This window comes from Camelus bactrianus, chromosome X (genome assembly GCF_048773025.1).
Source record: "Camelus bactrianus isolate YW-2024 breed Bactrian camel chromosome X, ASM4877302v1, whole genome shotgun sequence".
In the NCBI taxonomy this organism is placed as follows: Eukaryota; Metazoa; Chordata; class Mammalia; order Artiodactyla; family Camelidae; genus Camelus; species Camelus bactrianus.
This window is the reverse complement of record NC_133575.1, coordinates 4,960,793-4,972,909: the sequence shown is the minus strand read 5'-3', so window position 1 is coordinate 4,972,909 and position 12,117 is coordinate 4,960,793. Positions and strand designations below refer to the sequence as shown.

Here is a 12,117-nt window from a genome sequence, read left to right as displayed (position 1 = left end):
GCTCTCATTAAACTTTCCCTTCAAATGGAAAGAAACCACTCTAAGCAAGAGAGAAAATGCTGAAACACGTTTTTTAAACACTTAGAAACACACTTTTAAAACATTTAGTAAATCTTTGCCTATAGCATAGATTTACAGGAAATTTACAAGAATGTTAGAGCATTCCCCGGGCTGTTAACATCGTCAGCATGCATCCGGTACTTTGTTACAACTAACGAACTGACAGTGACACATTATGATTAACTCATGTCTATACTTCATCTGGATTTTCTCAGTTTTTCCTTAATGTCTGCTCGTTGCACTGGGATCCCAACCAGGGTATCTCACAACTTTCAGTGGTCGCATCTTCTCGGTCCCCCTTAGGCTGTGACAATTTCTCAGACTTTCCCTGTTTCTGATGATCCTAACAGCTTTGAGGGATACAGGCCAGGTAGCCTGCAGAATGTCTTTCAATTTTGGTTTTTCCAGTGCTTTTCTCATGATTAGATGGGGGTTATGGGTATTTGGGAGGGAGACCACGGAGGTGAAGTGCCCTTCTCATTCTATTATATCAAGCTTACACGCTGTCAACATGACATGTCCTGGTTGGTGCTGACCATCACTGGGCTGATGGCACGTTTATCAGGTTTTCTGACTAGAATAACTCCTCTTCCTTTACTTCTGAGGAACATTTTAAATAACAGAAGATACAAATATTTAACTTTGGAGTATCTAGAACACCAGTGAATGTTGTCACACCTACGCGTGTGTGTGAGCAGTCCTTTGTGGAAGTGCACCTTGATTTTGCACAAGGATAGAGAGGCACAGTGAGAGGGAGAGACACAGAGCAACCCAAGCACTCCAGAGAAGAGAGACTTCAAGTGACCCAGGGAACAAAAGCATCTGGGATTGAACAAGCACCCTGTGCTGAATGTGGAATCGTGAATTTCAGTGGATGGAGAGGGTTATATTCTTCAATATTTGTGAAGCAAGTTAAGTCACTGTAACGCAGACTCTAAACACAAAAGTTCAAGTAGGCTAGACGTTTGCTTCTCTCTCATGCAAGAACCCAGAGGTGGACGGATGGCCAAGGGAGGGAAGGTTAGCTTGCCATCCTCAACACATGACAACTGCTCCATTTGTCAACGCTGGTAAACCAACAGGAAGGAAAGATGAATGAAAGGCATCTGTCTTTCTTTCTCAAGAATCAGAGGCAGAAATTGTTCATGTAACCACTGTTATATCCCACTGGCCTGACCTTAGCAATGTGAACGTATACCAAGCTCCAAAGTAGTGAGGCAGGGCAGGGTCTAACCGGATGCCCATTTGTTTGCTAAAAGTTGGTTAGGTTTATATGAATAAACAATCTAGAAGAGAATGGCTACTGGGAGAAGAAATACTGGTCAAAATGAGCAAATCCTTAAAGAAGTTGTGGTGTATTTATACAATGGAGTAGTACTCAGCCATAAAAAAAGAATAGAATAATGCCATTTGCAGCAACATGGATGGCCCTAGAAATCGTCATTTTAAGTTGAAGCCAGAAAGAGAAAGAAAAATACCACACGATATCACTCTGAAAAATCTAAAAAAAAAAAAAAAAAAGAAAAACAAGGACACTATGAACTCATCTACAAAACAGAAACAGATTCACAGACATAGTAAACAATCTTATGGTTATAGGGGAAAGGGGGTGGGATGGGATAAATTTGGAAGTTTGAGATTTGCAGATGTTAGCAACTATATATAAAAATAGATTTTTAAAAGTTTCTTCTGTATAGCACAGGGAACTGTGTTCGATATCTGGTGATGATCTTTAATGAAAAATATATGGAATATATGTATGTATGTGCATGACTGGGACACTGTGCTGTACACCAGAAACTGACATATTGTAACTGACTGTACTTCAATTAAAAAAAAAAAAAAAAAAAAAGGAAAAAAGAAATCAATAACAAAAAAAAATAGCAGATCTTTAACTGAACCCGTGGTGTCAGGTTGTTTCTCATTTGTTCAAATAAAGAGAGAACATCTGGAGCAAAGCTGCAAATCAAATCAGCATCTCGTTGAGTTTACTAATCTGCGTCATTATCCAAGCCCCACCCACACATCTTGAGCGAGTGAGTCAAAGGGGCTGTGATAGAAAAAAATGCACCTGAAGTTTAAGTTTAGCCAGTGGCCCTCATCTCTGCTGCTCTCCCCAGAAGTGCAAGGTTAATTTTGCTTCACTGTTTCAGTAAGGAGGCCTTTTCTACAGGCTTTCAGGTGGGCTTCCTATCATACACATCCTCACTCTGTGGATCATGCAAAGGTGGGGGATTCTCCAGGTGCCTCCCCTGTCTGTTCCAACTGTGCACTCAGGTCCTGGGGGAAGGACAGGGTGAGCTCTCTGCCTGCGCCCCAATTCTGTGTTTCTCTGACTCCCAGAATGCCCCACTCTGACTGGTGGGATCATCTACACTCTGGGACCCAAGGGTTGGAATCAGAGGTAGTGTTAAGTACAACCTAAGATACAATGAATTCCCCTTTTGTAGTTTTCGGACACCCAGGGAAAGGGTCCCCAGCGCCCTGGAGGAAGGCTCCAGGAGGATGTGTAATCCGCACAGGAGCACCATCTCAGCTACCTGGTCTTGGATGCATGGCTTCCCCTCTAGGCAGAGGTCTCGGGCTGACTGAGATACTAAGACTGCTTCTGAGCTCAACCCGGCTTCTGTCTCCTAGTCCTAACATGTTTCATGTGCAGAGATCAAGTAGGAGCAGTAGTAAGAGTCCTAAACCCTCCAACACAAAGAAAATGAAAAAGAGGATGAGACGGAGGATATGTAATGAGTGGACCTATCATGGGACCTGAAAACAACTAGGAACACAGAAAGTGACAGATCTTGTCCTTATACCCTGCTGAAGGTTGTACCTTTTTTACATAACCATGCCAGTTCTTTACAACGTATTCAGCAAAAGCAACCCTGTGATACCATGCTGAAGTGACTGAATTTAAGGATCTACTGTTGATATTTATAATTGCCCAGACATGGAAACAAGCTAAACTTCCATCGAGAGATGACTGGATAAAGATGTTTATTTATACAATGGAATACTACCCAGGTATAAAAAAGAATAAAATATTGCCATTTGCAGCAACATGGATGGACCCAGAGATCGTCACTCTAAGTGAAGTAAGCCAGAAAGAAAGAAAAATACCATATGATATCACTTGTATATGGAGTCTAAAAAAAAATGACACATAATGAACTCATTTACAAAACAGAAACAGACTCACAGACACAGAAAACAAACTTACAGTTACCAGTGGGTAGAGTGGGTGGAGAAGGATAAATTGGGAGTTTGGGATTTGCAGATACACACTACTATATATAAAATATATAAACAACAAGGTCCTACTGTACAGCACAGGGAACTATATTCAATACCTTGTAATAATCTATAATGAAAAAGAACATGAAAAGGAATATATGTGTAACCGAATCACTATGCTGTACACCAGAAATTAACACAACATTGTAAACCGACTCTGCTTCAATAGAAAAGGACCTACTGTTGAGAGAAGCCTAATAAAATAGTCCAGTGATAAGACATACTTATGCCTGAGGCCGCTGCATTACCTATGAACACATAACCCCCCTCCATGAGCAAGGAGAAACATTGTCAGTAACTCTGCACTCTGAGCATTTTGGAGTTTTAAAAATAGGTATCACAGTAAAACTACATAAATTCAGTCAATGCTTCATCATTTGCCCATCTCAATGGCAAATGCGGGAAAACAAACAGGAAGACACGTTCATAATCTTCTGACTCAAGGACAAAATGCAATTAATGACAACCATTTCAATACCCAAACTTGACTACTGAATTTCAAAACAAAAATTCCAGCTAAAATAAACTTTGTAAGTTAGAACAGTCTTAAATTCCGAAGAAGCCTGAAATGAAACATGTCTCTTGATATATTTACTAAATTTACTGAAACAATGCTTTGGATACCTTTAAAAAAAAGTTTCACCTTGCTTTCAGCTTAATTAGAAATAACTTGATTCACTCTCTTCTCTGTAAAAAGAAATGGGGAGGGTTTTGTTCTGTTATATAGGGAACACTTTTTAGCAAACAAACATCAGAATCAGTTTCTTTGTGCATGCAAGGCACAATATTCAAATGTAATCTGTGTCTTTCTTGACATAAGTGACACGCTGACAGATTCAATTTTGTTTTAAGACCTGCTCCAGCATTGACAGAATGTTAAGCATCTTACTGCTATGGATGTGCACCATTCGAATTTTGTGTAAATTTTTGCTTTCTAATAATGAACTTCCAACAAAACAGCTAGTCAAGTAATCGCCATTTGAGTGTTCAAGGTTGATGGACAGCACTCAGTAGTTCTGGCTAATGAGGCACTGAAATGATGAGCAGAGAGACCGAGGGATTGATGCTGTTAGCTGGGAAGTGCTGAGGACTTCTCCAGGGATGGATGCCAGGGGAAACACTGAGGATGAAGCAGAGGGATGGATGCCAGGGGAGACACTAAGGATGAAGCAGTCTGCATATTCATAAACGACAAGGGCATAACCAGATGAACTCAACATAGTGGAGGGGCTCACTTACCATCAGATGTCCTTGGAGTTCTGGCATCCACCGGTGCCTCTCACCACGATGGAGGTTAAAACCTTCTGTTTCTTCCAGTGACTACAGTTGGGCTTCACTCACCTGAAACCAAAGGTTTCCTGATCAGTACACAGCTACCTTCCCAAGATGAATTAACCTCTTTGTTGTGTATTGGTCTGATGTGATTCTAAGCCCACTTATTCACGACAAAGATGGAGCCATCTCTGTAACTACAGCTGTTTTGATATAAAAGGGAAAGTGCTGGGTCAGGATGGCATCAGGGCCGTCTGTAGTTGCTCAGAAGCCCTCGGTGCTCAGCCGCTGGGGGCACATCAGCAAAAACACAAGCAGCGATGGTAGGGCCGTCAGACTGCACGCCCAGAGTTTGTGCAGACTGTCTGAGACGGTTCTGTCTGACTCTATGCTCACCTAAAGAGCTCTCTGAAGAGCTGGTGGCATTAGCTCCTGCCTGGGCAAAACGACCCCTTGCCACCAGTGGTGGAAACCATGCAGTCCCAAGGAGACAAATTTACCCAGCAGCATCCACGCCCTCACTCCCCAGCAAGCTGCTCTAGCAACAGGCGGTGCTCACTTTGCACAGGCACCGAGACAGAGCCCCCGGTGGCCGAGACAACCCTTCCGAGAACCACCTCGTAGAAAGATACACCTCAACTAAATCTGGACTTTATTCCTTTCATCTCTTCCTTGCCTGGAACAACAGTGTCGTTAAGCTCTTATTGGTTTGGAGTATGTTGTTTCTTTACTGGCTTATTAAGAGACATTATCCTGTACACTACTGCCTTGTGAAATTATAATTTCTGCAGTGAACCTGTATTAAATACATTATTGGCAAAGACAACCTCAGTCTCTGAGCTGGACAGAATACTTTTTCTAAAGAGCATGCTATCCATAAAAACTGACCTTGAGGAGAACTAAGCAATCTTTTTCTTCCTAGACTGGGGTAATGAGAACAGAAACGATCGGAATGTTTCGCATGAATTTCATGTTGGTTGAGACCGGGAAACTCACAGCAGTGATACTTTCTGATATAAAACTCAAAAATGGTTTTAATGACAACTCTTTAAGGTTTTTACCTCTTTCAGAAATAAACATGAAAGTAACAAGTCAACATATAATTTTCCTGTTCAAATCGTAATTAGGAAAAAATGCCCGAGTATACTATTTTAGAAACATGAAGAACAGAGGCTGCTTTCAACTTCTTGGCTTGCCTTCTTCTGACATCAAATTGCATGCAGTTGTGCCTGCATGGGGATTCATGCAAAGATGACTGAATTCAGTCACTGTTAGATACTAGACCTTTTTAGTTAAATTTATCATGAAGTTTGAATCCGTAGCCCCCAGACAGCATTGGAAGTAGCAGAAAAAACTCAATGATGTTGTTATTTCCTTTTGAACACATGCCCCAGGGCAGCAAGGGGTCAATGGCACCTGGCCTCTTGTAGCATTATTGATACATCAGAATCTGCATTTTAAATCATTCTGTTTTTAACAGGGCTGTAAGCTGAAACTCAAAGCTCTTCTTTGCAATGCTTTGCCAAGTTAGGTATCTATGTACGTATCAAACTACATTTGCTCACAGTTTCTGTTTGGAATGTCATCCATTACCACCTGTCCCCTGGCTTAGAGGAATAATTACCCTGCACCCACTCTGTTATAACACTGCTGAGCAAGGATGTACTGCACAAAACCCTCCAAGATTTCAAGGTCACACAGATCAGTGGCTCGACCTTGCTGAATTCTATTCACCCTTACAGGACACTTGATAAACGGACCCCTGGTGAAGGAGCTCACTGGTATTGCTGGTACGACTCCGAGACACACAGCCAGTGGCTTTTCTCAACTGGAGCATTTGCCATCCTCCATTGTCTCAGACCCCACATTCCACCTAAACCAGCCTGCGTCCTGTCCTTTACGGAGGGTGGTAAGCAGGAGACAGGGAAGGCGGGTGGCCCTTAGAAGCTGGAAAAGGCAAGGGAACAGATTCTCCCCTAGAGTCTCCGGAAGGAATGTAGCCTTGCCAACTGTTGGATCTTAGCCATGCAAGACCTTTTAGGACTTCTGACCTCCAGCACTGTAAGGTCATAAATGAGTGTTGTTTGGAGTCAGTACGTTTGTGGGAATGTTACGACACCAATGGAAACCTACTGGGCACCCTCATGTTATGATTTTAATTACTTACTGTAATTAATTACGCTTTGGCTTTCATTAACATTAAATCTGAATGAGCAAGCTGGTCGGCACAATTCGAGGAGACATTTGAGTTCCATGAGCACAAACACTGAAACACAGATTTGTATCATCAGACCCAAACATTTGTGAGCCCGATGGCTCCAACTCCAGGACCAGTCCTCCAGTGTGAGGACTTACAACCATCTTTTCTTTATTTCTTTGAGTAATTACCTTTACCTCACCAAGTGATACATTTCCACTGCTATTTTTTATCTGTTAACGCTATATAATGATCTCCTCTTATGGAACATGAAATCTACTTACATTACAATATCTCCTTCTTCATAAGTTTTTTTTTTTAATAATTATATCACTGTGTAGACGTTCTCTATTAGTTACTGTTCTGGGTTGAACTGTGTAACCCCAAAATTCGTATGTTGGGTCCTAAGCCCCATCACCTGAGAATGTAACCTTATTTAGAGGTTAGGTCTTTATGGAAGTAATCCATTTCATATGACGTCATGAGGGTGGGCCCTAATGCAATGGGACTGGTGTCCTTCCTTACAGAAAGGGGAAATTTGGACGTGAGATAGACATGCGTCAGGGAAGACAGTGTGATGGGACCCAGGGAGAGGTCCTGTGAAGACGGAGAGAGATGGGAACAATGTGTCTGAAAGCCAGGGTACGCCAAAGACTGCCAGCAAATCACCGGGAGCAAGGAGGAACCCATGGAGACTCTTCCTCCCAGCCCTCGGAAGGATCCAACCCTGCCAGCACTGGATCCTGGACTCCCAGCTGTGAGAACTCTGAGACAGTCAACCTCTTTGGTTGAGGCCACCCCAGCCTGCGGTGCCGGGTCACGGCAGCCCTAGCAATCTGATGTAGCTACCTTCACAACCCAAGATAATACACATCACAAAAACCAAGTTCCTTGCTTTGTTGTATCAAAGCAAAAAAGGACACAGGTGCCCAGGAACAGAGGGGAGTTTGGACTTGTCCTACAACCTGGTGTCTTATTAGGAACAGGGAGGGGCTGCCGTCTGCATAAAACAGACATTTATGAATGTCTGTTTTACATTCCTGCTCCGCATGGAGTCACCTACATTTTTCATTTGGGAGAAAAGACAATATATACATATTTACAAGCCAAGAGCAGGAAGAGGAGGAAAGAATGACAGTACAGTTACCTTCTTGCTCCCCACCAACCCTCTCCCGTCCCCACTTACCTTCTCCTCTCCCTGCCCAGGCATTTCTGGGACAGGAGTAACTCACACGTGGGGACATTCATGGGTCCCTGCTTCCATACCACATGACTCGTCCAATGGTTCTCAGCTGGGCCCCCCCCCAGAAGTCAAATGGCTATACCTGGTTGTCACAGGTGGAAAGGATGCTACTGGCATCCGATGGGTGCAGACCAGGGAGACTGCTCAACACCCTACAACGCACAGGACGGCACCCACAATAGTCATCTGGCCCCTAATGTCATCAGTGCTACGGTTTAGAAATCCTGCATTAGTGGAGGGGGTGGAATCTCACGGAGAGGAAATTCCAAGAAAAGCGCCTAATCTTGTCCATCATCACTCCTAACAGGGGCCCCCATCCCGGGGAAGGGGTGAGGGGTTGGGAGAGGAGACCCAAGGGTACCTGCCCCGGAACATCCCTTGAGAGGCCAGCACACAGCAGTATTTTGAATCTTGCCATGGTCTTATGAGTGTTTCGATATCCAACAAGTAAGAGGCTGCTCCCTGGGGCAGCGCACATTATTTCTGTAGCCCTGGTTCCCAGCACAGACCTAAGAACAAAGCAGACACCGCAGCACTTCCGTCGACATTTCCCGAATTAATGGCAAGTGTTTCCATTCCTAACACGAAGTACTAGGATAAATACTTGGACTTTTCCCCCATTAAACAGAGTACCTATGGTTGTTTTCTTTCACTGCCATTCCCACTTTTCTACCGGTTGAAAATGGCAGCACTTCTTAATCCCTCAGTCCTGAATTTACCAATTCCTGACGGAGTAGTGGTACCTAAGTCAAACGCGGGCTCCTGTAAATTTCATGGCCCATTATTATAATTTCCTTGTCACTCCTTAGAAACCATTTTCATTTGAAGAACAGCTCAAATATATTACAGATTTAGAAAGAGCATCACCAAGGTCAATATTTCACTTGCCCACAGGGTAACCATTACTATCCCCACTGGACATTTGTCCCCTGGGGCAGAGACATTCAGACGCAGAGACATTCAGACGCAGGGGGGAGGCCTGAAATCCCCACTGGGCAGTCGGCCTCCGGACCCCACACTCTTAACTGTCTTCACCAGCAGTCTCTGTATGGCCTACCATTTGGGCACAGATGCCTGCAACTATGTCAGGGGTCCGCTTCCTCCCTCTTTCACAGCGAGGACGGAAATCCACGTGGTCCAGCAAGTTGGTTCAGATTCCTACCCCCACCCAGCAAGAAACGGCAGCGTCAGGATTCAGGCTCTGTTTGATTCGTCATGCTTCGGTAGCCTTTCTGTCTGCCCTGATGTCAACTGGCAAAAAGGACAACTCCCGCTGACGACGGTTCAAAGGGCCCGAGACCCCTCTTCCCAATTCCTTCTGGGCAGATCGTGTCGGCGTGGACAAGGCGGTCATGCCAAACGCAGCGAGTTACTGCAACTGCGAGCACTCTCTCTTACGGGCCAACACTCTGCAAAGATGCCTCAAAAAATCATAGAACCGAGTTGCGTGCTGTCTAAAATATGTGTTCGTTCTCCTCCCCAACCAGGTTTTCAGAAAGGACAGAGTAACATCTTTCAAGAGCACTGGAGATAGCTATTTGCAGACGGGAGGTGCCTCAGGAGAAACCTGAGTGTTTTCTTCTCGAACATCTAACACGCTAATACCTCGGAGACCTTCCCAAGCCTTGGGTTTCAACATGCGACTTGCTTTGCCCGGCAGATTTTGTGCTCATCAGTGAAGCACTCTCGACTTCAAACGCACTTGAAAATCGGTTGACTTGAGTCAGAAACCTTTTGCATTCACACAGCATGAGTCACAGCACCCAAAAGAGTTTGCTGGAATATTGCTCAATCCTTTGCACTCAAGGAAACTGTGCAACTCTCCTTACAAAGAAGATTTTTTTGCTGAAGGTTTTCAAATGGCTTTTGAATATATCCCATTTGATTTTCTATTAATAATCCCATCCTTAATTTTCAGAAATGATTTTTTTTCTTAACCTAATCATACCTGAACCAAACTTAGAACAATAACAAATGAGCATGAAATACAACTTAATGTTTTAACAACAGAAGTCAAGGAAAATGTTTTGTATTTTAGAGATAATTACAAGGACCAAAATCTAACGGACATTGAGATTCAGTCTCACTGTTCTAAAAACAATAAGAAATTCCATGAATTTCTATCTTGACTGATATTCAGAAGTGGCAAACTTTCTATGAGATTCTAAATGATTATGAATGAAAATGTGATTACAGCGTGGGAGCCTATAGCAGGGGCAGGGTTCATTAAACTTTCCATTCTGTGGCTCCCCTGTTTAATCAGGAACTCACGGCCTGGCTTTGTCTCTGCCAGGCTTCATTGGTCAAAGTGGACTGAAACGCACTACGAGTAAAGTCCCGTTCTGCTTGGGAAAAGCTACATTTTCTTTGATTGCACTTTCAACTCAAATTAAAATTGTAAAAAATACAAGGCACAGATACCACAATCCCCTTTCTGCAACTTCCAGTCAAGCAGAAAAGCACATAATTTAGGTATATATGTTTTTTAGATGCAAAGCAAATTTCATTTTTTAAAACAAGTTATTACCCCTGAAAAGTTCCATCTCCCTGCAGCACCAGGCCCAAAGCATTCTTTGTTTCATCACATAACTACAGCGCTCAGAGAATTCTACATGTTTCTAGCTTTACGGCAGAATTGGAAAATGTGGAAAAATATTCTGACAAAAACTGTTTTCTTGTAGCCTATGGTACCAGTCAGTATTTACCAGGGTCACTATTCTTATTCTGAGGTTTGCTTTGTTTTTTTACAAAAATCTATGAAATAACAAACTAAAACAAAAAGCTTTCCAACACTGGACACAACTTTGTAAACTTCCAGTGTGAGATTTCTGCTCCTTCGATTATAAATCACCTTTTTTTTTTTTCCCACTTCTGGCTAGACATGATTTCAGAACATACGCACTTGGTCTTTAGAACATTCCGAAAAAGAGGAAGACCCAGACATGTTTTTAGTTTATTGACTCAGAAAGGGGAACTGGAGGTGCTAAGCACTTTCCTGGGATAGACACTGTGTTATGAAATTGTGACGTTACGGTGTCAGAGAAGTGGGTGGGGTCAGAGGCTTTGAGGTACCGATGTCAGTGGGTTTCGGTTGCTGTAACAAAACATCATAGGCTGGGGGCCTTAGAGGACAGACGTCTATTTCTCACAGCTCTGGAGGCTGGAAAGCCCAAGGTCAAGGTGCTGGCTGACGGGATAATCTCTCTTCCTCTCCTTATAAAACCACTAATCCCAGCATATGGGCCCCAGCCTCCTGCCCTCATCTCACCCTAATTACTTCCCAAAGACCCCAGCTCCAAACAACATCCCACTGCGGGCAGGGCTTCTCCATATGATTCTGGGGACACAGTTCAGTCCACGGCAGCACCTTAGCTTCCCTGGTTTCCAACTAGACATCAGGGCCGTGAGAATGAGGGGAGGTGCCTCTGTGAAGTCTGTGTAAGAAACCGCAGCAGCCATGGCCCTTCTCCCTGGAGAGGAGCATCCGGACCACAGGGAGCTGGGAGACAAAGCTGCCCCTTTCAGGTGAGGATCCTACAGTGGGGAAGGGTTGGAACCAGGAGTGTGGATGGGGGAGCCAGCCTTGGAGGATGGAGGAAGAGCAACAACCTGGGGTGACCACACACTTTGTCATGTGGAGAACGGGGAAGAAAGGGCCCCAGTGGTGTTGGCGGGCAGAGAGTTCCATTCAGAGGACACGCAAAGAGGGACAGAACACAGGGAAGAAAACTGGAGTTCTGGAGAACAAGCCTGACAGAAGGGAAGGACAGAGCAGGAATGAAAAAGGGCTGAGGAGAAGGAGCACATGGAGGAGGCAAGACTCCAGAAGGACAACGTTCTGAGAGCGGCGGGGGATATGGAAGGAACGGTGACGGAGAGGCAAGTCGAGGGGATGGTGGTGGTGGTCACGACCTGGGTGTCCGACTGCAGGAAGGGCAGGGCACTGGGTGGGAAAGAGGAGTGGAAGGGAGAGTTAGATGCTGAGAAAACAGAGTTTCTAGAAAGCTAAGCATCAGTCAGCACCAGATGTCAGTACCTGGGGAATGAGAGCACCAGG

At 44.1% G+C, this 12,117-nt stretch overlaps 1 long non-coding RNA gene across 10 annotated transcripts in view; it reads right to left on the bottom strand.

Moving 5' to 3' along the window:
* The window catches only part of LOC105075977 (uncharacterized), a 482,457-nt gene that overhangs the window by 320,824 nt on the left and 149,516 nt on the right, over positions 1-12,117 (bottom strand). For all 10 annotated transcript variants that reach the window (XR_012504620.1, XR_012504616.1, XR_012504618.1 and 7 more), the window contains one exon: positions 4,588-4,689. This is a non-coding gene — a long non-coding RNA (uncharacterized LOC105075977). The remainder of the gene's footprint in view (positions 1-4,587; positions 4,690-12,117) is intronic.